Source organism: Chiloscyllium punctatum, chromosome 43 (genome assembly GCF_047496795.1).
Source record: "Chiloscyllium punctatum isolate Juve2018m chromosome 43, sChiPun1.3, whole genome shotgun sequence".
Lineage (NCBI taxonomy): Eukaryota > Metazoa > Chordata > Chondrichthyes > Orectolobiformes > Hemiscylliidae > Chiloscyllium > Chiloscyllium punctatum.
In genome coordinates this window covers 40,455,948-40,483,845 of record NC_092781.1, presented here as the reverse complement: position 1 = coordinate 40,483,845, position 27,898 = coordinate 40,455,948, and positions in this window count along the sequence as shown.

Here is a 27,898-nt window from a genome sequence, read left to right as displayed (position 1 = left end):
TTGAAGTCGCCCATCACTACGACCCTGTGGCTTCTGCACCTTTCCAAAATCTGTTTCCCAATCTGTTTCTCCACATCTCTGCTGCTATTGGGGGGGCTATAATAAACACCCAACAAGGTGACTGCACCTTTCCTATTTCTGACTTCAGCCCATACTACCTCCAGAGGCAGATCCCCCTCAAACTTCCTTTCTGCAGCCGTTATACCATTTCTAATTAGCAATGCCACCCCCCCCTCCTTTTTTACCACCCTCCCTAATCTTACTGAAACATCTGTAACCAGGAACCTCCAACAGCCATTCCTGTCCCTCATCTATCCATGTTTCCGTGATGGCCACAACATCGTAGTCCCAGGTACCGATCCACGCCTTAAGTTCACCCACCTTATTTCGGATACTCCTTGCATTGAAGTATCCGCACTTGAGCCCATCTCTGTGTCCGCAAGTAGTCCCAGTCAGTGCTACCTTCTCCACAGCCTCCCTACAGTCTTGGACATCCTGACACACAGCTATCTTACTTGCTGGACTACAAGTCCGGATCCCATCCCCCTGCCAAATTAGTTTAAACCCCCCCGAAGAGTGCTAGAAAACCTACCCCCCAGGATATTGGTGCCCTTCTGGTTCAGGTGCAACCCGTCCTGTTTATACAGGTCCCACCTTCCCCAGAATGCAGTCCAATTGTCCAAATATCTGAAGCCCTCCCTCCTACACCATCCTTGCAGCCACGTGTTCAACTGCACTCTCTCCCTATTCTTTGCCTCTCTGTCACGTGGCACCGGCAACAACCCAGAGATGACGACTCTGTCTGTCCTAGCTTTTAGCTTCCAGCCTAACTCCTTGAGCTCTTGAATGACCTCCCCACCCCTCTTCCTACCTATGTCGTTGGTGCCAATGTGTACCACGACTTCTGGCTGCACACCCTCCCCCTTAAGGATTCTGAAGACACGGTCCGAGACGTCTCGGACCCTAGCACCTGGGAGGCAACAAACCATCCGAGAGTCTCGCCAACGTTCTGACATAATTTGTAGTAGGATGTGAACAGGGCCTTTATCTGTAATAACATGTGCCTCTGAGTTACATTTCTTGCAACAGAATTACACTGACACAGCGTCCCTATCATGAGGTTACTTTAGAGACCAGAACAAGGTAGTGATCGATATATTTGCAACTGAAATCATGCTTCGAGTAGATCTGTAACCATAAAGGCATGAATAATGGTTTATTAAGTGTCAGCATTGATGCCAAAATGGTGACTGGGGATGTTATTGAGATGATAGTGGATAGGTTTGATGATGGACAGAATACCGAGACATAAGTGAATTCCGGGTAAAAATGTTCTTCGGGATTGTGAACAAACTTGCTCTCAGGTGTTTGTGAGGGTGGGGGTGTGGACGGTTCTGAAATTTGAGGATAATGAATGGAATTTGCATTTGAAACTGAAAACAACATTTGCTGTCTTTGCCAAATACCTTTGTCGATTGTAACAGAAATAGCAAGGAAGTTCGCCATGGTTTATGGGATTAGTAAATGGATAGTGATGGAGGTACTTACCAGGAACACCAACAACAGCGAGCATGGGATAGTAACCTGTCTGAATGATCATCAGTACACCGTATATCCGATCTGACAATGTCGACAGATACCGGGAAAGATTGAAAAGACCCCAGGATAAAGTCCTGTGCGTTGTTGCAGCATTCCAGTCTAATGTTAGCAGATTCTGATCCATTAATGGAACATTCCAGACTATTCTCAGATGTTTACCTCTCCTCTTCCTGTCTCTGCAGCTGCTGATCCCTGTTAGTGACGGAGGTGATGCATCTGCTGATACAATGGCATAAAGCATTGCAAGAAACCCCTTATTAATAGGAGAGGGAAACCATTGTCCAATGACATCATTAAGATCCATGGAGACTGACATCAATCATAGTCACTGAACAAACAGGCGTTGTTCCTTTGCAATACTGTAACCGCCTGAACCTCCACCACCACCCCTCTCACAAACCACAGTCCAAATGTTGTTACCGTGCAGGTCGCCCCTCGATTAGAATAGGCACTAGCCAATATATTTACAGTGGCTACATTGACACTCCTTTACACAAGAAATATGGATTTGACTGGGAATTCCTTTCATGACCTAATGAGGCAATTTTGTGTCTTCAGCAATCAATGTGCTTCAGCACCTTTTTTAAAAATAAACTCACATACACCTTAACACACTTTATTGGCTTCAAAGCAGAAAGACTTACATTGTTTGTATTCAGTCCAAAGCCAAATGTGGCATATGTTGTCATAAAGCCGGTCCTTCTACAAAGTTATATAATCCTTGAATTTTCTTCTTCAGTGAGGTTCCAAATGACCCAAGATTCCAATACGTCTGAGTTTTGAAAGGTTTATTTGGGGTCCTTTTGTTTATACCTAACTGGTAATGTCTCAGACAGAACGCGTTCAAGTCTTTGTATAATCAAGCGGACGTGGCCAGCTCTCTAGCTGGGCAGATCGATTCAGTTTGGGGGTTAGCTGAGTTAGGGTCACTGTTGAAATTGGACGCTCTCCCCCTCCTTCTCTTCCGACTTCTTCACCTGTCAGCTTTTTGTATCAGATTTACTTTTTGTGACAAAGCATTTGTTTTTTTGCAATTCTTGCAAGTATTTTGGAACAACATCCTAAAGTCAGGATAGCCTCTTGGTTGGATAACTCAATTTCATTGGGTATTCTACTTTCAGTTTTATGTGCTTCATGCAGTAATTTGGTAAATAATGTCTCTTTGTTTAAAACTCGGCAGTCTGACCAGCTAATTCACTCCAGGAATATTCGCTATACACTAACCTTCCGCAAATGTCAAAGTTACATTTAGACTACCTGATTAAAAATGTTTCGAGGGGTCGGGCCTGGTCCATAACAGATTGGGTTTGGGGGGGGGTGCTTTGCGGAATTTCGACAGCGAGTGGTATGTTTTACAGTCTCGTTTCTCGTGTGTTGATTTTGTGAGTAAACAGAGCTTCAGAAAACAGTAGCTCTTGCAGTCAAAAAGGGTGTTTTGGAGATGGGAGAATCAACCTTGGGAATTTTACAAAATGCACATAACTCCGAGCTGCAGGAATTAGTAGACAAGCTGGAGTTGAAGCTACCTCCTAATGTGAGGAAAGATGAGATGATTGCAGCAGTAGCTCAGCATTCCAATTTGCTGGAAACTCCACTGCGGTCTGTAGAGATAGCGAAACTGCAATCACAAATAAAGCAGCTTGAGTTCGAAGCAGAAATGAAGCAGTTTGCGTTATGACTAAAATTAAAAGAGAAACAAAGAAAATGAATTGCTTTTATCCAGAAAAGAGAAAAAAACAATCGCTTTAGCAGGAGAGAAACAAAAAGAGAGAACGTTCGAGCTTCAGTGATGGACACTGAGAATGGAAAGTCAGCTGAAAACGATGGTGATGAAAGCTGAAGGTAAACTTAGTTTGCAACAGCGTGAGGATGAGCAAACCCATGGTAGTCAAAAGCCTAGTGAGATACTTTTTAAGTATATTCACGCCTTGCCTAAGTTTGATGAGAAAGGTATGGAAATCTTTTTCATTTAATTTGGAAAAGTGGCTTAACAATTGCAGTGGCCAGTGGCCATGTGGGTTTTGTTGATCCAAACGCAACTTGTAGGTAGAGCTAGTGAGGGATCCGCAACAATATCAGAGGAAGGACCTGGGGAGTATGAGGCGGCGAAGAAAATGCATATGAGCTTGTGCCAGAAGCCTATAGGCAACATTTCAGGAATCTTAGGAGTGACCCTGGTCAAACATATATTGAGTTTGAAAGGGTCAAAGAAAGTAATTTTGATAAATGGGTAAGAACTTTAAAAATCGAGCAAATATATGATGCAGAGAGAGAGATAGTTATTTTGGAGGAATTCAAAGATTCATTGCCTGAAGTAATGCAAACTGTTGCGTAAGTGCAGAGAGTTAAAACAGCAAGATTAGCAGCTGAAGAGGAAGATGATTATGAATTATTCCATAAAACACAATTTGGCTTCCAGAATCAATTTCAGTCCACGAGGGATAGGAATTGGGGCAAAGAGATATCCTCACGTGGAAAGGATATGTAGATTTCAGTGAAGACCAGAGGATAACTTACCACAGGGTAAAAAGGAAACCTTTGAAGGAGACAAAGAAGCTAAAAAGCTCCAGTGTTTTCGTTGCAATAAATTATGTCACAGGACATCACTGTGTTTGCGGGCTATGGAAATGAAAAACAGATGTCAGAAAACAGGATAAGCCTGGGAGTTTTATTGGAGCGGTAACAGAAAGCAGAGTGGATGCTAGAAAGCTGCATCAGAGTCTACAAGTTGATCAGTGGTTGGTTACGGAGGAAGTGCTGGATCTGCGTATAAAACGTACCTGCAAAGGGAAAGTGTATTCACAATGGTCAGGAGTAGCAGATTAAGAAAAAACAATATTAAGGGACACAGGATGTTCAGCCTGTGATGCTGAAAGATGAGAAGGCATGTACTCCTGAAGGACTATTTCCAGAAAAGGTACTGCTGAAGTGAATTCATTTGAGACAAAAATCGCACAATTATGAAAAGCGGGGATGGAATGTCCAGTAAAGTGTGGGTATGTTGTGGAAGGAGTATTGGACAAATTGTCAGCTCCAGGAATGCAACTTGTCCTTGCAAAGTATATAACGGATTCACCGATAGAAATGCTGCCTGTTCTGGTTGAAAAGCCAGTGGAGACAGAGGCAACTGAAGCAATGCAGGAGCCTCATCCTGGAATCTTTCCTGATTATGGGGCAACAAGGTCACAATGTCACCAGCTGAAACAGGAGAGATCCAAAATGTAAAAATAAGGAAGCAGAAGTGGCACTGTCACAGACATTGTTCCATCAGATAGTTGAGACAAAATAGAAGTAAATAGGTGATCATGGAAATATGTTTAGTTCAGCTAAACTAATTGAGTTACAACATATAAATGAACATTTAAAGCAGTTAGCTCCCATGGAATCCAGGGAAAGTTAACCAATTGGATGCAAAAATTGTGTTGAAGGTAACAGATTATTTTCCAGACATTAGGCCTGTGGCCAGTGGTGCGCTGAAAGAATCAGTGTTGACATCGCTGCTTTTGATCATATATACACACGACTTGGATGTGAATATCGGAGGCATAATTGGTACGTTTACAGATAACAGCAAAATATGGTGCAGTGGACAGTGAGGAAGGTTACCTTAGAATATAACAGCAACCATGAAAGCGGATATAATCACGCATTTAAAATATATCTGGATAGGTATATAAATAAGAATTTTTCAGAGATATATTGGCAAAATGCTGGAAAATGAGACGAGATCAGATTAGGATGTCTGGTCGGCGCAGATAATTTGGACAAAATTGTTGTTTCCGTGCTGTTTCAACCTCTGATTCGATCAGAGGAATGAGGAAAAGTTCCAAAAGGCCTTTAGAGTGGTGATTCTCTTCCCCCCAAATGTTTGTGATGCTTCTTTGTTTACATTTATTCAAAGATGTTAACGAGTTAAATATTTGACAGTGAAGTGAGTCATGGATAATGGGACAAGGACAGGACAGTGGTGCTGAGACCCCAACCTGATCAGCCACAATCTTAGTGCCTGGTGGATAAGGCTCACAGTATCCAATGACCCGCTCCTGCTCCTCAGTCCCAAGTTTCTGTGTTCCATTCAACCTCTTAAACCTGCTAGACAGGAGCAATTAGAGACCACTTACTGCTATCACCTCGTACACAGAAACAGAGGAGACCATTCTGTCCTTCAATACTTTCCCACGCGGTTTGGAAGATTTGGAAAATATAATTGGAAAACCCAGGCTGGGTATGAAAGAGGCCCCTCATCTCTCTTTCCAGAGCTTCCCCATTCTGCAAAATATGTTCTATTTGTTGGTCACATTCTCGACCAATTTCACTGTGAACACAGCTCAGGTACGTCACCCAGAGTTGGCTCAGAAAATCCTCTGGACTGCCTGACTATAACATTCAATAACAGAACTTACAGGAAAATAACATCCACTAACTTTCCAATAATAGAATGTGAGAACATAGAAACAGAAGCAAGTTATTAGCTCCCTACCCACACCCTTCAAGATTGACTTGCCCTTCAGTAAGATCATGGTTGATCTTCTCTCGGTCTGAAGTCCTTTTTCATGCCTAATTCTTCTTAGCATTCAACTCTCTGACAGGTCAAAATCCATTTAAAGCCTCTTTACATACTTTCGTAGAACAGAGAACATAGGAGAGTACAGCACAGTACAGTCCCTTCGGTCCACCATGTTGTGCTGCTCTGTTATCTTACTCTAAGATCAGACTCATCGACATACTTAAGTGCATTATTCTTCATGTGCCTATTCAAGCATTACTTAAATGTCCCACAGGTATCTGACTCGACCAGCATTGCTGGCAGTGCATTCTATGCACCCAACACTCTCTGTGTAAGGAACCGGACTCTGACACCTCCCCTAAATCTTCCTCCATCACGTTAAAACTATGTACCCTCGTTATATACATTTCTGCCTGGGGAAAAGGTCTCTGGCTATTCACTCTATCTATGCCTATCATATTGTACATCTCTATCCAGTCACCTTTCATCCTGCTTCACTCCATTGAGAAAAGCCCCAGCTCCCTCAACCTTTCTTCATAAGACCTGCTCTCCAGTCCAGTCAGCATCCTGGAAACTTCCCTCTGCACCCTCTCTAAATCCTCCTCATCCTTTCTAGAATGAGGTGACCAGAACGAAACAAATTTTCCAAGTGTGGTCTACCCGGGGTGCTACAGATCTGCAGCATCACCTCGCGGCTCTTAAACTCAATCATCCTGCTAATCAAGGCGAACACACTAAACGTCTTCTTAACAACCCTATCACAATTTGGGTATCAAACCTAAGGGATCTATGGACATGGACTCCAAGATCTCTCTTTTTCTCCAAACTGCCAACAATCCTGACGTTAACACTGTATTCTGCACTCACATTAGACCTTGCAAACAGAATCATTTCATACTTTGCCAGGTTAAACTCCATCTGCCACGTATCAGCCCAGTTACGCATCCTGTGAATGCCCCATTGCAACCTACATCAGCCCTACACACTATGTACCAGTTCACAAACTTCCTTATAATCGGTAAACGTACTAACCCACTCTTCCACTTCCTCATCCAAGTCATTTATAAAAATCACAACGAACAGCGGTCCCACAACCGATCCCTGCAGAACACCACTGGTCCCTTTCAGTGATCTAGCTCCCTTAACTCTCTGTGTAAGAGAATTCCTGATATTCATTTCCCTCTGAAGAAAACATTCTCTGTTTCTCCACCATGACCTACTGATATGAACAAAAGAGGGAACACAGACGCTCAAGTAATAGAGACTGGCCCCGAAGTCAAGGCAGTATTAGACTGAGGATGGCATCAAGGAGCCTGAGCAAATTCGCATTAATGAGAATCGATTATGACCTCTCCACTGCTCCGAGTTATTCACAGCACAAGGAAAGGTATTTATTATCGGTGGACATCAATCATCTCAGCCGTGGGGTATCTCTGCAGGAAATTCACAAGGTCTCTCCCTCAGCCCAGGAATCTGCAGTTGGCCAGCAGGGAATCCCTGCAGTGTGGAAGAAGGCCATTCAGCCCATTGAGTTCACACGGATCCGAAGTGGGGATATTCACTGAAGACTACGCAACGTTCAGAAAAATATTCAGCCCTGAGCTTCTGAAGCCATCTGTGTCCATGTGCGACAAGACCTAGAGAAAATTCAAACTTGTGCTGTTAAGGTTTTGGTAACATTCATGTAAAAACACTGCCAGGCAATGCGCATTTCCCCAGCAAAATGAAAAGCCCATTCAGTACCTCAATGTGGTTCACAAGAATATGGGGAAGTCATTCACCCCATCAAAATGACTGGGCAAGAAGAGGGATAGCCCAATCAGTCTCTCCCGCCTATGCCATAGGAAGACAAGGAGACCACTCACTCCCATGCATCATTTACATGGTTCAGAAAGAGACCATTTCACACCTGGAGCCATTTACAAACCTACAAGAAGTGATTATTCAGCTTCTTCGGTCACTGACACAGGAAGAGGAACGTGTCAGAGATGCTCCAATATCACAAACAAATGGTGCATCGACTGCTCTAACTTGTTCCATATTGCTTCATTACTCATTTTCCGTATGTGTTACTTTGACATGGTTTTCTGGCAGTTGGAATGAAGACAACATTTTTACCCATTCACCAAAGTGTTGTCCATTCCAGAAATTTAGACCCATGGTCTCTATGTAGGTCAGAAGCTGATGGGGAATGGCTAACTGTTTCAGAATGAAGGTATTGTGGCTGCTGACAATGTAACATTCAGTGCAAGGTCACACAGCAACTGTACATTAAAGTTAATTCAGAGTCTGTACTTCTCTGCCGTTAGACATAGGGCTCTGCAGAGGCATGGACACTACCAGGAAACAAGCATCCAATGAGCAGTATGGAATTTTCACCCTATTTAATTGCATGGGACATAATGAGTGTCCAAATATAACCATCAAGTTTCAACTTCTTATTCCCTGATATTGTTACATATTGAACACTAGTTTCTTCACTTTCTCCTCATAGTAACATCATGCCAGAGTTCAGTCTGGTGAAATCTCTTCGGACTGTATCGCTGACAAGATCATTATTTATTAATCAGATTCTGCCTGAACACAATATCCCAAATTGTCCCCAAACAAACAATACCATTGGGAAAGATGCATTTACTCTGGTACTTTAATCATTTTGCATGAAGCGCTACATATCATTTAATTGCTGCTGCATAAAACTTCTGTCAGTGATTTACGACCAAGTACATCCAGGTCTATTTCAACAACAGCACGTCCCAACTTCTTACTATTTAATGAATTTAAATGTGAATGATGATATTTATTGTTCCTGGCTGAAACATTTTATGTTTTTCGAAGAGCTATTGCTCAAATACTGATCCTGCTGATATGCCAAAGTGTTCATTCCAGATAAAAAAAAACTACTCTCTTCATTCTCTCAATTCTCCAACTTATAATACATTCTATGTATGCCACCCCTACCTACCCATGGACTCTAACGTTGTCACCTCACCTGTATTCAACCATGTCAAATATCTGCTTAAAATGCAAATACTCCACTCCCATTGGTTCTCAATTGTCGATGTCACAACAGACAACCTCCACAAAGCCCATCAGGTTTATCAAAGATCATTACCCCTTCCTAAATCCATGCCGAATCCACCGAATCATGTCATTATTTTCGAAGTGTCTAATTGTCACATTCCTCACAAAAGGTTACAATGTATTTCTCACAGCTGATATCAAGCTAACCACTCATTAGTTATCTGTTTGCCCTCTCCGTCCTGTTTTAAATATCTAGGTGTACAATAGCTGCCTTCCAGTCTGCAGGATCCTTTCCAGAATCTAACCAGCTTTAAAGAATAATCAGTAATTCCGTCACTCGCTCTACTGCCACCTCCTCAATACTCTTGGATGTTGCTCATCAGATGCAGCAACATACCAACCTTCAATTCAATTAGATTTTCAAAGAAATCCCTTTTTATTAATTCTAATTTCCTGCTGTTACTCATTTTCACCAGTCACTATGTTCCCTTGTATCTCTGGAAGGTGGCTTTTGTACCTTCCACAGGGAGATGGACTCAATATATTGCTCTCAGCGGACAGATGGCTTCTGTCAGCCAGTCAATACATCGAGGACTGCACTTCGGTGATGATGGATATGTTATTCGCTCCTGCCTGGAAAGTTCCCGAATTAATCCAGTTTAATTCATGGTCAGCACTGGCATAGTCCTGTCACGGGTGTGAAGCTGCATAGTATACTGAACGAGGGGACAAAGCTCAGTGACCACCTCAAATGTGAAACAAACTGGTTTCACAACTTACACTTGTCCCAGCTTAGACAAATGCCCCGGGAAATCACAGGGAGAATTGTGCACTGTCCTGCTCCTTCGTATTTATAGAGCTTCCCTTCTGTGGAGTTTCATCTCCATTTGTTCACCGTGGACCCAGACACTCTGTAAATGCAGTGTACAGAGTGGGTCACCAGACCCAGCAGCTGACAATACAAACCCGAGATAAGCATCCACAGAAACCACACTGATTTTCCAAAGTGAGGAACAAGTCGATGCCCCACACCCATGGTGCACGCGTTCAGTTTTGAAAACTATTTCCACTCCTGAGTTTCTCTTCCTCGTTGAAAAAACCGTTGCATCCCTGCACAGTCCCACAGTAAAAGTTTCTCTCCTCACAGAAGCATTTGACAGTGTAAAATTACCTTTCTCTGTATGTCAGCAACTATAAGGGCAGCACCAGTACTCCAATGGATTTGATCATCACACTCAGAGAAGAGAGATAAAGGGAACCTAACTCACTTAAAACAGGGTCATATCTAAATGGACGTGATATTCAGGAATATGGGAAATGGGGAAATGTGAGAATAACTTGCCATTTTGTTTTCCTTTCAGTTCATCATCAACAATCCCTTTGCTCACTTTTCATTTATTTTCCTCTCTTTTTCTTGCAATCTCTCCGTCCATTCTATTTACAACTGGCCCCCAACTCACCCGCCAACCTAACCATCCCTGATGTTTGCATTCAGTTGTGAAGCAGGGTCACTGGACTCCAACCGTTATCTGCACTGCTCCTGACAGAGGCTGCCATACCTGCTGAGATTCTCCAACAATTTCAGACGCTGGAGAATTTTCTTTTCGATCTCTTGCACCCACCGTTCCTTGGTTTATTTCACCTTTAATGCTGTTGTTTCACGGGATGCCAGCATCATGGGCAAGGACAGCATTTGTTGTCCATCACTAATTTTCCTTGACCACGCAGCCATTTGTCAAGACAAAACGGAGTCAACAATTTTGTTGTGGGTCTGAAGTCACACTGAGTTCAGACTGGGTAATAATGTTAAGTTTCTTTACCAAAGACTATCAGTCAAATAATAAAATTAAATCCTGGCGGTTTCTGGTTTCCATGAGTGAAATTAGGTTTCATTCCAAGTTTTGTCATTCGAATTTACGATATGATAAGGGCTGTGGTAGGATTTTAAACACTGCCTTGGAGTCAAAGCCCGTGCCTCTGAATTACCCGTCTAGTTACATTATCACTCTGATACAGAATCCTTATTCCCTAATCCGTATTCCCTAGTGCCTGCCAGAGTGAGTTGGCGGGGAAATCAGTTTAACTAGCAACAGTCAAAAGGATAATGGGAAAGAAGAGAAGGAGAGATTGAGAGACAATTTCATGCAAGAGCACAGATTTCAAAATGCTGAAATGAAAGCATTTCGACAGCATTCTGCAACATGAGCCTCTATTCCTTGTAAAGATAGATGAAGTTGACATTGGTATTAGGAAAGATGATGGAGAGTTTTGGATGAGCATTTGTTCTGCAACTTTGTAAATGGGTGTGGGGTCAGCAGAATCTTTGACTCATTGGGCTGCATCTAACAATAATTTGTCTCAGTGACATTTTTATTGAGTGTGACGGGGGATTGTCTGTACGAGACTGAGCTAGTTTCTTGGTGCTATCGTATCGAACTCACCTCATTAACTGCCCACTCAATCTCATAGTATTCCACTCATTCAATGCCAGCCCAATTTTCCAAACCAACATGATTTACCATCTCACTGATGCCCCTGGATATTCCGTGATCACTGCTATTAGTGCCATCATTCAAACTGTTGAACTTTCTCACTTTGGAGCGACCCTGTACAGGTGACCCCGCATATGGCAGATAAGGGGAATTAGCACAACTATTTTTCATCTCTCTCTCTCTCTCCCCCCCCCACTTATGTTATATCCAAACACAATTAGTAATTCTGGCTCACTCTGTATCATTTTATTGTAATCAGGTAAACAATGCTTCCAAACACTTGTCCCGTTATGAAATACAATTTCAAGCAAAAAACGTTATTATCCTCAGCTGTTATCTTGACCGTAATCTGAATCGTACCACATTCCTTGTAATGAACGTTTATTTAGCCATTTATCTGTGACTGTTTCTGTCTGTAACCGTTACACTGTCTCCCACTCAGTTGGCTGGACGGCTGATTTGTGATGCAGAGGGTGGCCAGCAGAGCAGATTCAATTCCCCCACACTGACAGAGGTTACCATGAAGGGGACCTCTCTCAACAATGGGCAATCTAGCATGGCCAATCCACTCTAAACTGTGCATCTTTGTACTCTGGGAGGAAACTGGAGAATTGGGGGGAACCCATATAGATACGTGGTGAATGTTCAAAGTCCACATCGAGGGTCACCTGAGGTTTGGAATTGAACCCAGCTCCTTGATGACATGAGGCAGCAGTGCTACCCACATGTCCATTATACTCCTCAGTAGGTTCTATTATTTACCTGTAGCTGACTAAAGAAATCTAACTAAGTTGTTCTGATAACTGAACCTGTCTTAGACCTTTAGCATTGGCCATGTTACCAACCTGGTTACAATTAAAATCTGCTGTGAAGAGTAGAGGAGTGGGACTAGAAAGAGAAACAGTGGCACCCTCCAACCTCAGTCAGAACCGGAGTGAGGAGAAATTCGCAAAGTGGGAATTCAATCAAGTGGGAATCCCCTTTCCTAGAAGTTTGGAAGGGCTGAATCATTACATTATTTTGAGGCTGGCTTAATCTGATTGTCCATAGACAGGTGAATCAGGGATAATGGTGCACGGAGAGGAAAGTGCAGCTGGGAACACAATGAGATGAGCCATGAGCTTATTGACTGGTGGAGTAGTGTCAAACGGCCGAATGGCCTACTCGTGTCCCTCGGCCATGAGTCCTGATGTTGCTTTCAGCCCTTCAGACCAGCTGCACAGGAGCAGATCGAGGCCACCCCGAACGTTAGGTGTAGGTTGGGAAATGTACTTGGAAAATCCAGGCTGGGTCAGGAAGTGACAACCCCCCCCCCGCCCCAACCCCTATTTCCAGGCTTCCCCCTCTCTGTAACTTCTAGTCCAGATGTGGGTAATGTTACAGACCCAAATTCGCTGTGAATACAGCCCCCATACCCCACACAAGGTCAACTCAGAGAAATCCTCTGCTCTCCCTGAATGCAACATTTTACATCATGACTTCCAGGTAAATAACCAGTTATTTTCCAAAAGCATAACATGAGAACGTACAAAATAGGAACAGCAGCGTGCTATCCGGCCCCTCAAGCCTGCACTGTCAATCAATAAGAACATGGCTGGTCTACTCCAGGGCTCAACTCCACTTTACTGCTAACACCTTGTATCTCTCAAATGGCAGATATGTCAAAAACCAATCCAGACCGCCTGTAAAGACGTTCAGTGTCCCAGCCTCCACACTCCCTGGGTTAGGGAATTCCAGCCATTCTGAAAAAGATAATCATTTGCATCTCAGTTTGAAATCAATATTCCTTATTCTGTATCAACATCCCTGATTTTGAGTCTCTGCCCTGGTGTGGAATCACATTCTCAACACCTACCTTGTCAAGCCCACTCTGTATTTTGTCCGTTTCAGTAATGTCACCCTCATTCATTTAAACCACAATGAATAATCGCCTCAGCATTTTTGATGTGTTCAATAAATCATCTCTTTCATCCCTGGAACCAGTCAAATGAACCAACATTTGTGCATCAGCATGCTGACGTTATGTTTTATATACAGGAACCCTCCAATCTGTTGTACTGCTCCCTTTTTGGGAGTCTTCCCCATTAAAAAACAGCCTGCCTTTTGGTTGTCAGTGTCATCCACAAACTTGGATGTGTATTGCACTGAGCTCCCGCCGTCAGGCTATCAGTATAGATTGTAAGCAGCTCTCGCCATCGGACTGATATTTTTGGTCTTACAGAAGATACTTTTTTTCATAAAGATTAATGAATCCGGACTCCGATTTCTAAGTGTTGACCAATTGTCATTCCATTCTAATGCATTCTCCATCTTACTACACGCTTCTGTCTTGTGTAAGAACATTTATTTTGTGATACCTTGTGGAAAATCTCTAGAAAGTCTCATGTCTACCAGCCCCCCTTTATCAAGGTTAAATTCTCAGGGATCTCCAGAAAAACTTTGCATGATTTTATAAGCAAAATGTAGTTCGCCTTTAACCAGAACTTGCTGACTCTGTGAGAATCTTTTCTAAATGCCCTGCAGTCCCTTCCTTAACAACAGACCCTCACAGATTCCCAGCAATAATGGTTAGGCTGAATGGTTCCTGCTTTCAGTCTCGTTCGTTTCTTGAAGACAGGCACCACATTGGAGGGTCTCCAGTTTCACTGGATCACTCCTTTAATCCAGAGAGTTATGGAATATTTCACACAGTGCCACTAGCCACTCTGTGACCACTTCTTTTAAAACCAGCTATGAATTGCTGATGACCTGTTTACCCTTGGTCTTATCTGTTTGAGAACTGACTTGTTCCTTTTGTTAGAGAGAGTTCAAGAACTTCCCTCCTATTACCATTTTGTTTTTTATCATTGAAATATTTACAGCACCTTCACCAGTGAGGAACGATGTAAAATACTGGTGTAAGTGATCGATCTGTTCCCTATCGCCAGTTTCCCAGTCACAACCTCCAAATGTCCTCAATATACCTTTCTTTTTACCAAAGATCTCGCACACCTCTTGAACCCTTCTTACATACATGGTAAAGCTCGTGCTGCTTTTTAAAAAATATTTCTAGCCAATTTGCTTACATCACATCTTTTCTTCCCCTTTCTTCGTTTTCTATATTCATACAGTCATATCGCTCACACTAACAATCTTTGGTCTAACATATCCATGCCAGCCAGCTTTTCCAATTATACTAGTCCCATCTGCTTGTACTTGGCCCATACCCCTCAAAACGGTTCCCAATCATATGTTTGTCAAAATGCCTTGTAAATGTTGGAGCTGTACTTGCATCTGCCAGTCTTCCTCTGGCAGCTCATTCCATAAACACATCACCCTCTGTGTAAAAGAAGCTCGCTCTTCCTCCCTTTTAAATCTTCCCTCTTACACAATAAACCTATGCTCTCTATGCTTTCATTTTCTTGTGCCAAATCTTCTCACAAAATTCACTTTGCTATCCTGTCGAAAAGACCTTGGCTATTCAGCCTATCCATGCCTCCCATGGTATTATAAACTTCTAGAATGTCATCCCTCAACCTCCTACACTCCATCTGATTCTAGCTTCAAGAACAAGCATTTTAAAGATAAGCACTGCAAATTTGAAACAATATTAAAAATGATAGGTAAACATCATTCAGCCCAAACGTCATACTGTTATTTGTTTTCTCCATGTTACAATACGAAGGCAGCATGAAAATCTTAATTCTGGCAATAAAAAGTCAAACCCTGAATTTCTTTGTCTGATGGCTGTGATGATCTCTACAGTGAAAATGTATCTCTGGCCAGATGTATATAATATCATATGATCAAAATTCTCCCTCCTGGCCTCCCTGTGACCTTGTGTAGTTGTGTCTTCTTTATCTTGCACTCAATAGAGAGAACCTCCTTCCCCCATTCACATTTTAACTTAACTCATTTTATATCATCTTCTCGTTCACCACTGCTAAAAGCCTGTTTATCTGTTCTCACGCCCTCTTTTGCCTGTCACTTACCCCCCCCCCCCACCTCACCCCCACCTCTGCCAAGGGGCTAAAATGCCCAAATTCCAATCCTTTTCAGTTCTGAAGAAGTGTCACACTGGGCTTGAAACGCTATCTCTGTTTTTTATATCTCTGCAGATGCTGCCAGACCTGCTGAGTTTCTCCAGAAATAAATAGGCACAGAATAAATTTTCAATTAAACAAATAATTGTGGATACTGGAAATAAAAATAGAAAAATTGCTGGAGAAACTGGGAAGGGTCACTGCATCTGAAAGATGAACTCAGCTTTCACCGCACAAGATGCAGCCAGACCTGCTTAGTTTCTTCAGCAAGTTCTGTTTTTGAACAAGTTCCTATGAAGTGATTCAAATCTGCTCAAACGCCCTGTCCAGCATAGAGCGCGGTACATTGGGAAGTGAACAATAACGCAAAGTGCACAAGTTCATTGGCTCTGAAACGACATAAGGCTGGCATCACTGACACGACAAAACTCTTCATCATGGTCAGGGAGAAAAACAGAGGAAAAAACATTCACTTCAAACACAGAATAGGTATTACGGGAAAAAAAACGATTCAGATTAATAGGTTAAAGTATCGGAGTAATTTAGCATATTCGCGGCGTGACATCAGGGAGAGACCCTCAGCAGAATGAGAATATGAGAATGGAAGGATGAGATCACTGAATACTTGCAAGTGAATTGGAAAATTGGGCAAAGTCAGTATGGGGACATCAAGAGGACGTTATGCCTCATAAATCTAAAAGTTTTTTGAGGATGTAACAAGCAAGTGAGACAAAGGAAAGCCAGTGAATATTATCCACCTGCATTTCAAGAAGGACTTTGACACAGGAGACTGCTGAGTAAAATAAGACCCCATTTTGTTCGAGGTAAGTTACTGGTGTGTGCAGAAGCTTGGCTGTCTGGCAGCAAGTAGAGAGTGGGGATAAAAAGGTCCTTCTTGGGGTTGCAGCCGATGACAACTTGTGTTCCGCATGGCTCAGTGTTGGGACCACAACTGTTTACTTTGTGCATTAACTATCTACATTAAGGAACTGAGGGTATTCTGGCTAGGTTTTTAGATGAGACAAAGGTAGGTAGAGGGACAGGCAGCATTGAGGAGGCAGAGAAGCTGCAGAAGAATTTAGAAAGCGTAGGAGATTGGGCAAAGAAGTGGCAGATGTAGTACATCTTGGGAAAGCCTGATGTGATGCACTTTGTGAGGAGGGAGATAGGCATGGACTATTATATAAATGGAGAAAAAATTCAGAAGTCTGAAGAGCAAAGAGTGTTGCGAGTTCTAGTACAGGATTGTCTCAAGGTAAACTTACAGGTTGACTCAATAGTTAGGAAGGTGTTGTATCTGCCGCACAGTTTACTTAAATTCGTCCATTCAGCAAAAGAATTGAGTCAACTCTTGCAAACAATATTTATTTATTGAGCACACTCAATGTTAGTACAATAATGTTTACTATAAAGTAATGAAAAATACTTCAAACTGTCTTATGTTTTAACTTAACTTTGACTGATTGTGTACCACCACACTAGAACTTGGCCGGGCTCCACATGGTGATGCCTTCTTATTCTTCCGATGGTCTTGGAGTTGTTTACTTTCTCAGTGGTTATTCTCCACTTGCCGCACTCTATGGGGTTTTGAGGTGATTCTTATTTTTCCAAGTCTTCAAGCCCTTGGGAGGGTATGGAGGATCTGCCAATGGAATGATCAAGTTCATTTACCCTGATCAATCAGACTCAACCAGGGGTTGGCACATTGATGGCCCAAGGGCGACATTCCTTTGTATCATTCAAGTCCAATTTCAGGTGGGTTTTGCAGGGTCTGTAACTGTCAGGTTTTTTTGCAAACCGTCTGTGGGGAGCTGTAGCTTGTCTGGATTCTGAAGCATATGGATGAGCAGAGAGTTTACTCAAGGCTGGGATCCATTTCCCAGAATGCTTTCATTATTGTTCATTTGTAGAACTCCTTGGTAAGTTTATTAATGTCCATCATGTGCTCATTGTTCCTGGTGGCCTATCCGGTCAGAAAGACAACTACAGTGACGGCATTCATTTTGAGAGGACTTTAATATTAAAGCAGGGATGGATTTATGAGGTTTTACAAGGCTCTGATCAGACCATATTTGGAGTATTTTTGCAATAGCATCATATAAGATGTATCTAGACAGATACAAGAATTGGCAGGCAGCAAAGGGATACAGACCCTCAGAAAGTATGCGACAGATTTAGACAGAGGATCTGGATCGGTGCAGGCTTGGGGGGCAAAAGGGCCTGCTGCTGTGCTGGAATTTTCTTTGTTAGTGGTTCTTTATTTTTCATTCTAAAAATTGCAAGTTTTCAACTTATTGTATGTTACAATTTAATAACATAATCCATTTATGTATTTGACAGCGCATGTTAAATTATTGTCATTTCTAAATTCGAGTCAGAGTGTCATAGGGATGTACAGCATGAAAACATTCCGTTTGGTCCAACTCAGACATTCCGACCAGATATCCCAACCCAATCTAGTCTCACCTGCCCGCACCCAGGCCATATCCTTCCAAACCCTTCCTATTTATATACCCATCCAGATGCCTTTTAAATTTTGCAATTGCACCAGCCTCCTCCACTTCCTCTGGCAGCTCATTCCATACATGTACCACCCTCTGCGTGAAAAAGTTGCCCCTTCAGTCTCTTTTATATTTTTCCCCTTTCACGCTAAACCTCTTCCTTCGAGTTCTGGACTCTCCCACACCAGGGAGAACACCTTGTCTATTTACTCTATCCATGCCCCTCATGATTTTATAAAACTCGATAAGATCACCCCTCAGCCTCCGAAACTCCAGGGAAAACTGCCCTAGCCTATTCAGGCTCTCCTTACAGCTGAAATACTCCAACCCTGGCAACATCCTTGCAAATCCTTTCTGAACCCTTTCAAGTTTCACAACTTCCTTCCGAGAGGAAGGAGACCAGAATTGCACACAATATTCCAAAAGTGACCTCACCAACTTCCTGTACAGCCACAACATGACCTTTCAACTCTGACCAGTAAACGAAAGCATACGAAACGTCTTCTTCACTATCTTATCTATCTATGACTCTACTTTCAAGGAACAATGAACCTGTACTCCAAGGTCTCTTTGGTCAGCAACACTCCCTAGGACATCACCATTCGGAGTTTAAGACCTGCTAAAATTTGCTTTCCCAAAATGCAGCACCTCACATTTAAGTTAAAATAAACTCGATCTGTCACTCCTAAGCCCATTAGCCCATCTGATCCTGTTGCAATCCGAGGTAATCTTCTTTGCTGTTCTCTACACCTCCAATTTTGGTGTTATCTGTAAACTTACTAACTATACCTCTTATGCTCACATTCAAATTATTTATATAAATGACAAAAAGTAGTGGACCCAGCACAGATCCTTGTGGCACTCCACTAGTCACAGGCCTCCAGTCTGAAAAACAACCCTCCACCACCACCCTCTGCCTTCTACATTTGATCCAGTTCTGGCTCCAAATGGCTACTTCTCCCTCTATTCCATGATATCTAACCTGACTAACCAGTCTCCCATGGGAAACCTTGTCGAACAACTTACTGAAGTTCAAATAAATCATGTCCACCACTCTGCCCTCATCAATCATTATTGTTACTTCTGCAAAAAATTCAAAGAAGGTTGTGAGACATGATTTCCCACGCATAAAGCCATGTTGACTATCCAGAATCAGTCCTTGCCTTTCCAAATACTTGTATATCCTGTCCCTCAGGATTCCCCCCAACAAAGTGCCCACCCCCGCTGTCAGGCTCTCTGGTCTATACTTTCCTGGCTTGTCCTTACCAACTTTCTTAAAGATTGGCACCACATTCACCAACCTCCAGTCCTCTGGCACCTCACCTATGACTAGCGATGATACAAATATCTCAGTAACAGGACCAGCAATCTGTTCCCTGGCTTCCCACAGAGTTCTCTGGACACCTGATCAGGTTGCAGGGACTTATCCACTTTTATACCTTTCAAGGCATCCAGCACATCCTCCTCTGTAATAAGAACATTTTGAAGTTGTCACCATTTATTTCCAAACGTTCCATATCTTCCATCTCCTTTCCAACAGTAAACATTGATGCAAAATACCCATTTAGTATCGCTCCCCAACGCCTGCATTCCACGCAAATGATTCCAAGCCGATCTTTAAGGGGTGCTGTTCTTTCCCTATTTACCCTTTTGTCCTTAGTGTCTTTGTAAAATCCTTTTGGATTTTCCTTAATTTCTATTTGCCAATGTTATTTCATGTCCCCTTTTTGCCCTCCTGATTTCCCTCTTAAGTATATTCATATTGTCTTTTGTACTCTTCTAAGGGTTCACTTGATCTACCTTGTCTGTACCTGTCATATACTCCCTTCCTTTTCTTAACCAGACCCCCAATTTCTTTAGTCAAGCAGGATTACCTATATCTCCTCTCCCTTCTTTTCACCGTAACAGGAATATACTGTCTCTGGACTCTGTTACCTAATTTCTGAATGCTTCCCACTTTGCAGCTGCCCTTTTATCTGCGAACATCTGCTTCCAGACAGCTTTTGAAAGTTCTTGCCTAATATCATCCAAATTAGCCTTACTCCAATTTAGAACTTCAACTTTTAGATCTGGTCTATCATTTTCCATCACTATTTTAAAACTAATAGAATTGTTGGCAAATAGCTGAAGCTCACACACTTCAGTGAGAATTAAATCGATTGATTATATTTAAATGTCTCCGAAAGATAATTCTATCTGATTGTTCAATCGCTTGCTCACTCTGAATATGCAATCAGTCAGAGGTCAACCACTTTGCAAATGATATAGCCACAATGTATGCATTTGAATACTGGCATTTAGTGTGTAATTATGATCACCAGAATAATCAGATAAGATTTTCTTTTTGGTATAAAACAAAACGCACACTCTTTACTTTTGTATCATAAAAGGTTGTTACCTGTTTACATTTTAGTTCCATCAATATAGAACCAACCCAATTGTTTTCAGAGGTGATGCAATTATTGTTCAGTTGAATAACTGTAGTTCATATCTCATCATTGCCCAATTCACAAAAATGGCTAACTCCTGATCATTGTTCAGGTCAGTAAACCCACCACGTTGCAATCATGGCCGACATTAAAAATGGATTCCAAAAGGCCTGAATTCAGGCACCGTGCTACTGGACCCCACAGCTGCCTGTGACACTGAGTGAGATACTGGCCTGCTCCAGAATCTTACCAGAAAGTTTCCAAACAGGGTCAGGACAATCATTCAAACATTCGTTCAAAGTAAATCATCTGGATTCCACCTTGGGCAGGAGGAAACTAGCCAACACGCTATCAGTAATCACTCCTGATGAAGGTCTTTTGCCTGAAACATCGGCTTTCCTGCATCTTGGATGCTGCCTGACCTACTGTGCTCTTTCAGCACCGCTCTAATCTAGACTCTGGTTTCCAGCATTTGCAGTCCTTGTTTTTACCTATCAATGTTCTCAGTGTCTAAAAAATACGTCTAAATTAGATACCAATGTTTGATCAGGAACCAGATCTTACAAATTCATCTTCAGTCAGAGCATGACCCAGAGAGCATTGTATGGACATGGAGTGTCCGAATCACATGGTATTGGTTATGGTGCTGACATCTGGCATGTTCCCCATACTTCCTACATCTGCTCCCTGGTCCAGACTCTGTGTCAACATGTTCACAATAGACAGTTTTCTGCAGCATCTTGTGTCTCACTGTGAATCCTCTGAAATTATATCCAATAAAGGTACCTTCACATTCAGCATTATCAAAATAAAATTGTACATGTCTGTGGATGGTCAGATATTAATACATGGATGAACAAACAGAATGTATCAGAAGAAACCAGGAGCAAATGACAAACCAAAAATCAGTTTAATAACTAAACTTGGTGGATTTTGTCTGGTCGAGGTAACCACACATATTGTGCTGGCACTGAGCTGATGGTAACCATGCACACCATAACTGGAAGTCTTGGCCTAACGCCCCTTCCAGCTTCCTGACCTCTCACACCTCAATCCCTCACACATTCACCAACTGATGAGAATCCACCAGCTGAGAGAAACTTGGAACATGGAACAGTACAGCACAATAAGATCCCTTCAGCCCTCAATACTTTGCCGACCTTTTATCCTACTCTAAGATCAGACTAACCTACATAACCTTCAATGCACGAGCTTCCATGTGCCTATCCAAGAGTCTTCTTAATTATCCCTAATGTATCTGACTCTATGTCTATCACTGCCCGTGCATTCCACCCCCACCACTCTCTGTGTGAAGCAGCTATCTCTGACATCTCCCCAAAACCTTCCTCCAATCACCTTAAAATTACGCCTCTGGTAGATGGCCATTTCTTCCATGGGATTAGACTCCCATATCCAATCTTTGTCTCTCAACATTTGTACACCTCTATCAAGTCAGCTGTCATTCTTCTTTGCTCCAGGGAGAAAATCCGTAGCTCCCTCAAACTTTCTTCTGCGACCAGTCCAGGCAGCATCCTGGCAAATCTCCTCTGCACACTCTTTAAGGCTTCCACATCCTTTTTATGATGAGGCAAACAGAACTGAGCACAATATTGCAAATGTGTTTGAACCACAGCTTTATAGAGTTAAGCATTAACCTCACCGCTCTTAAACTCAACCCCCCTGCTAATGAAAGCCAACACACCATACACCTTCTTAACAACTTTATCAACTTGGCTGACAATTTTGTGGGACCTATGGACATGGACCCCAAGATCCCTCTGTTCCTCCCCATTACCAAGAATTCTGGCTTTATCTCTGTATTCTGTATTCAAATGCAACTTTCCAAAACAAATCACTTCACACTTAAGGAAGTTTATCTTCCAATTATGAGTCCAGCGCTGCATCCTGTCAATGTTCTGTTGCAACCTACAACAGCCCTCCACACTATCCACAACTCCATCAAACTGCACGTCTTCGGTAAACTTACAAACCCACCATTCCTCTTCCTTATCAAAGTCATTTATAAAAATAATAAACAGCACAGGTCCGAGAACCGATCCCTGTGGAACACCACTGGTCACTGAGCTCCAGGCTGAATACATTCCATCTGCGACCATCCCTCTGTCTTCTATGGGCCAGCCACGCCCGTATCCAGAGAGCCACATTTCCCTGCGTCCCATGCCTTCTTACCTGCTGAATGAGCTTACAATGGGGAACCTTATCAAACGCCTTGCTAAAATTCGTGTTCACCACATCTTCCGGTCTACCTTCATCAACATGAATTTTTCACATCTTCAAATAATTCAATAAGGTTTGTGAGGCATGACCTCCTATCTCTAATCAAATTATCATTTTCTAAGTAATTGTAAATCCTGTCTCTCAGAAGCATCTCCAATACTTTGCCCACCACTGATGTAAGACTGACTGTTCGATCATTCCCAGGATTATCCTTATTCCTTTCCTTGAACAAGGGAATAATATTTGCCACACTCCAACCATCTGGCCCCACTCTAGTGGACAGTGAAGACACAACGATCTTCACCAAAGGCACACCAATCTCATTTTTGAGTGCTAGCAGCAGCTAAGGTAAGACAGTTTGTTTTAAAATTAATTAGCGGTAGTGGGAAGCGGTGTTTTTTTTCTCTCTTCACAGAAAGAGCGGGAGCAGAAGGAGGAAGTGACGAAGACCACAGGGGCAGCCGGGACCCGGAAGCAGGTGTTTTTCCTATAAACGCAGGCAGGAGAGGAACCCGAGGCACTACAGATGTAGTGCCTCCCACCCGCCCTCCTCCTCTAGCCTAACAATAAGACCTGCTATGGTAAGTAGGTAAGTGCTGCATTTTGCTTGTTGTATTGGTTAGACCCATTTTTTAAAAGGTTACTTTTAGAGGGATGGCAGTGAAGGCAGCGCAATGTTCCTCTTGCACCATGTTTGAGGTAAGGGATGCCATGGACGTCCCTGCTGATTATACTTGCAGGAAGTGCACACATCTCCAGCTCCTCCAAGACCGTGTTAGGGAACTGGAGTTGGAGTTGGAAGAACATAGGATCATTTGGGAGGCAGAGGGGGTCAGAGATCGGAGCTTTAGGGAAGTAGTAACTCCAAAGATTGCAAATAGATGGGTGACAGTGAGGGTGACTGGGAGGAAGCAGCCAGTGCAGGGACCCCCTGCGGCCGTTCCCCTCAAGAATAAATATACCGTTTTGGATACTTGTGGAGGGGACGACTGACCAGGGGTAAGCAATGGGGCTCAGGCCTCTGGCACGGAGCCTGTCCCCGTTGCTCAGAAAGGAAGGGTAGAGAAGAGCAGCGCAATAGTAATTGGGGACTCGATAGTTCGGGGCACAGATAGGCGGTTTTGTGGGGGCGAGAGAGACTCACGTTTGGTATGTTGCCTCCCAGGTGCAAGGGTATGTGACGTCTCTGATCGTGTCTCCCGGGTCCTTAAGGGGGAGGAGGAGCAGCCCGAAGTCGTGGTCCACATTGGCACCAACGACATAGGTAAGAGGAGGGCTGAGGATGTTCGGCAGGCTTTCAGGGAGCTAGGTTGGAAGCTCATAGTTAGAACAAACAGATGTGTTGTTTCTGGTTTGTTACCCGTGCCACGTGATAGAGAGTCGAGGAATAGGGAGAGAGAACAGTTAAATGTGTGGCTACAGGGATGGTGCAGGAGGGAGGGATTCTGGTATCTGGATAACTGGGGTTCTTTCTGGGGAAGGTGGAACCTCTATAAACAGAATGGTCTACACCTGAACCTGAGGGGCACCAGTATCCTTGGCGGGAGGTTTGCTAGTGCTCTTGGGGCGTGGGGGGTGGGGTGGGGGGGTTACACTAACTCTGCAGGGGCCTGGTAACCGAGACTGTAGCTTTAGGGTGCAGGTCCTGGAGTGTAGGGAGGTTAGGAACATGGCATCAATTTCAAAGGAGGGTATCTGTAAACAGGAAAGTGGCTTGAAGTGTGTTTACTTCAATGCAAGAAGTATACGAAATAAGGTAAGTGAACTAGCAGCGTGGGTTGGTACCTGGGATTTCGATATTGTGGCTATTAAGGAGACATGGATAGAACAGGGACAGGATTGGCGGTGGAAAGGATGATGGATGAAGATTCGCCATCTGAGGTAGTTTGGGCTGAGGTTAGGAATAGGAAAGGTGAGGTCACCCTGTTAAGAGTTTTGTACAGGCCTCCTAATAGTCCTAGAGACGTAAAAGAAAGGATTGCAAGGATGATTCAGGAGAAGAGTGAAAGTAATAGGGTGGTTGTTATGGGGGACTTTAACTTTCCTGATATTGACTGGGAAAGCTATAGCTCGAGTTCGTTAGATGGGTCGGTGTTTGTCCAATGTGTGCAGGAGGGTTTCCTGACACAATATGTAGACAGGCAAACAAGGGGTGAGGGCATACTGTATTTGGTTCTGAGTAAAGAACCAGGCCAGGTGTTAGAATTCAAGGTAGGTGAGCACTTTGGGGATAGTGACCACAATTCGGTGACTTTTACTCGAGTGATGGAGAGGGATAAGTATGCACTGCAGGGCAAGAGTTATAGTTGGGGGCAGGGAAATTATGATGCGGTGAGGCAGGACTTAGGATGTGTGGCTTGGAAAAGTAGGCTTCAAGAAAAGGGCGTAATTGATATGTGGAGCTTGTTCAAGGATCAACTGTTGAGTGTCCTAGATAAGTATGTACCTGTCAGGCAGGGAGGAAAGGGTCTTGTGAGGGAGCCGTGGTTTAATAAGGAATTGGAATCCTTTGTTAAATGGAAGAGGGCGGCCTATGTAAAGATGAGGCGTGAAGGTTCAATTGGGGCGATTGAGTGTTATAAGGTTGCCAAGAAGGTTCTGAAGAGAGAGCTAAGAGCAGCAAGGAGGGGATATGAAAAGTCCTTAGTTGGTAGGATTAGGGAAAACCCTAAGGCTTTCTTTAGGTATGTCAGGAATAAAAGAATGACTAGGGTAGGAATAGGTCCAGTCAAGGATATAGTGGGAAGTTGTGTGTGGAGGCTGAAGAGATTGGGGAGATACTGAATGAATACTTTTCGTCAGTATTCACTCAGGAACAGGACATTGTTGCCGATGTGAATACTGAGTCACAATTAATTAGAATGGACGGCTTTGAGGTATGTAGGGAAGAGGTGTTGGAAATTCTGGAAAGGTTGAAAATAGATAAGTCCCCTGGGCCTGATGGCATTTATCCTGGGATTCTTTGGGAAGCAAGGGAGGAGATTGCAGAGCCATTGGCCTTGATTTTATGTCCTCGTTGTCTACAGGTATATTTCCAGAAGACTGGAAGTCAGCAAATGTGGTTCCCTTGTTCAAGAAGGGGAGTAGGGATAACCCTAGTAACTGTAGGCCGGTGAGTGTCACTTCTGTTGTGGGCAAAGTCTTAGAGAGAATTGTAAGGGATAGGATTTATGAACATCTGGATAGGAATAATGTGATCAGGGATAGTCAGCATGGTTTTGTGAAGGGCAGGTCATGCCTCACAAACCTTATTGAATTGTTCGAGAAGGTCACTAAGGAGGTGGACGAGGGTAAAGCGGTTGATGTGGTGTATATGGATTTTAGTAAGGCATTTGATTAAGTTCCCCATGGTAGGCTACTGCAAAAAATACGGAGGTATGGCATTGAGGGTGAGTTGGAGGTTTGGATTAGGAATTGGCTGGCTGGAAGATGACAGAGGTTAGTAGTTGATGGTAAAGGTTCATCTTGGAGTGCAGTTACTAGCGGTGTTCCGCAAGGATCTGTTTTGGGACCATTGCTGTTTTTCATTTTTATAAATGACCTGGAGGAGGGGCTAGAAGGTTGGGTGAACAAGTTTGCGGATGATACGAAAGTCGGTGGAGTTGTTGACAGTGAGGAAGGCTGTGTCAGGTTACAGCGGGGTATAGATAAGCTGCAGAGCTTGGCAGAAAGGTGGCAAATGGAGTTCAATGTAGGTAAGTGTGAGGTGATTCACTTTGGTAGAAGTAACAAGAAGATGGATTACTGGGCTAATAGTAGGCTACCTGGTAGTGCGGATGAGCAGAGGGATCTTGGTGTCCATGTACACAGATCTCAGAAAGTTGCCACCCAGGTAAATAGTGCTGTGAAGAAGGCATATGGCGTACTGGGCTTTATTGGTCGAGGAATTGATTTCCGGAGTCCTGAGGTCATGTTGCAGTTGTATAAGACTCTGGTGCAGCCTCATCTGGAGTATTGTGTGCAGTTTTGGTCGCCATACTATAGGAAGGATGTGGAGGCACTGGAACGGGTGCAGAAGAGGTTTACCAGGATGTTGCCTGGTACGGTAGGAAGATCGTATGAGGAAAGGCTGAGGCGCTTGGGGCTGTTTTCATTGGAGATAAGAAGGTTTAGTGGAGATTTGATAGAGGTGTACAAGATGATTAGGGTTTTAGAAAGTGTTGACCATAAGAACCTTTTTCCACATATGGAGTCAGCTATTATGAGGGGGCATAGCTTTAAATTAAGGGGTGGTAGGTATAGGACAGATGTTAGGGGTAGATTCTTTATTCAGCGAGTCGTGAGTTTATGGAATGCCCTGCCAGTAGCAGTGATGGACTCTCCCTCTTTATGGGCATTTAAACGGACATTGGATAGGCATATGGAGGATAGTGGGCTAGTGTAGGTTAGGTGGGCGTGGATCGGCGCAACATCGAGGGCCAAAGGGCCTGTACTGTGCTGTATTCTTCTATGTTCTATGTTCTATGTAATCTCTTCCATCACTTCCGGGGTTAACATAGTGTATATCCCATCTGGCCCAAGTGATTTATCTATCCTTATGGTTGTGCTTCAATCATTCTGTATTTCCCCTCACCTTGTCTACACACTGTCCAACCAACTGATTGACTGCTTTCCATTTCAGTGCTATATACCGTGCTGCCTTCCTGAGCAAGTACGGTTCCCAACGTCCTGCGAATCACGGAATCAAAGAAAAAGGAATGCAGCAATCCCTTCCTGATAAAGAGCTCATGCTTGAACCGTCGACTCTCCTGCTCCTCGGATGCTGCCTGACCTGCTGTGCTTTTAAAGCACCACACTGTTCGAATCTGATCTCCATGACCTGCAGTCCTCACTTTCTCCATTACTGAGGGCTGTCCCCTCTGCACACTGAGCAGGGAATTAATCATGAAAAATAATTGTATGTGTAGCTGACTGCTCAGTTCTGGAAAGTTGCACTTGATGAATACATTTAAAAAAAAAGAAATTACAATTCAACAAATATTCATTCAGTCCCAGAGTTACAATTTTGCTTCATGGTTTGGGCAGCCTGATAACAAATAGAGAATGATTGAGGAACTCTGAGGCACAGAGTAGTCCAGGTGTTATA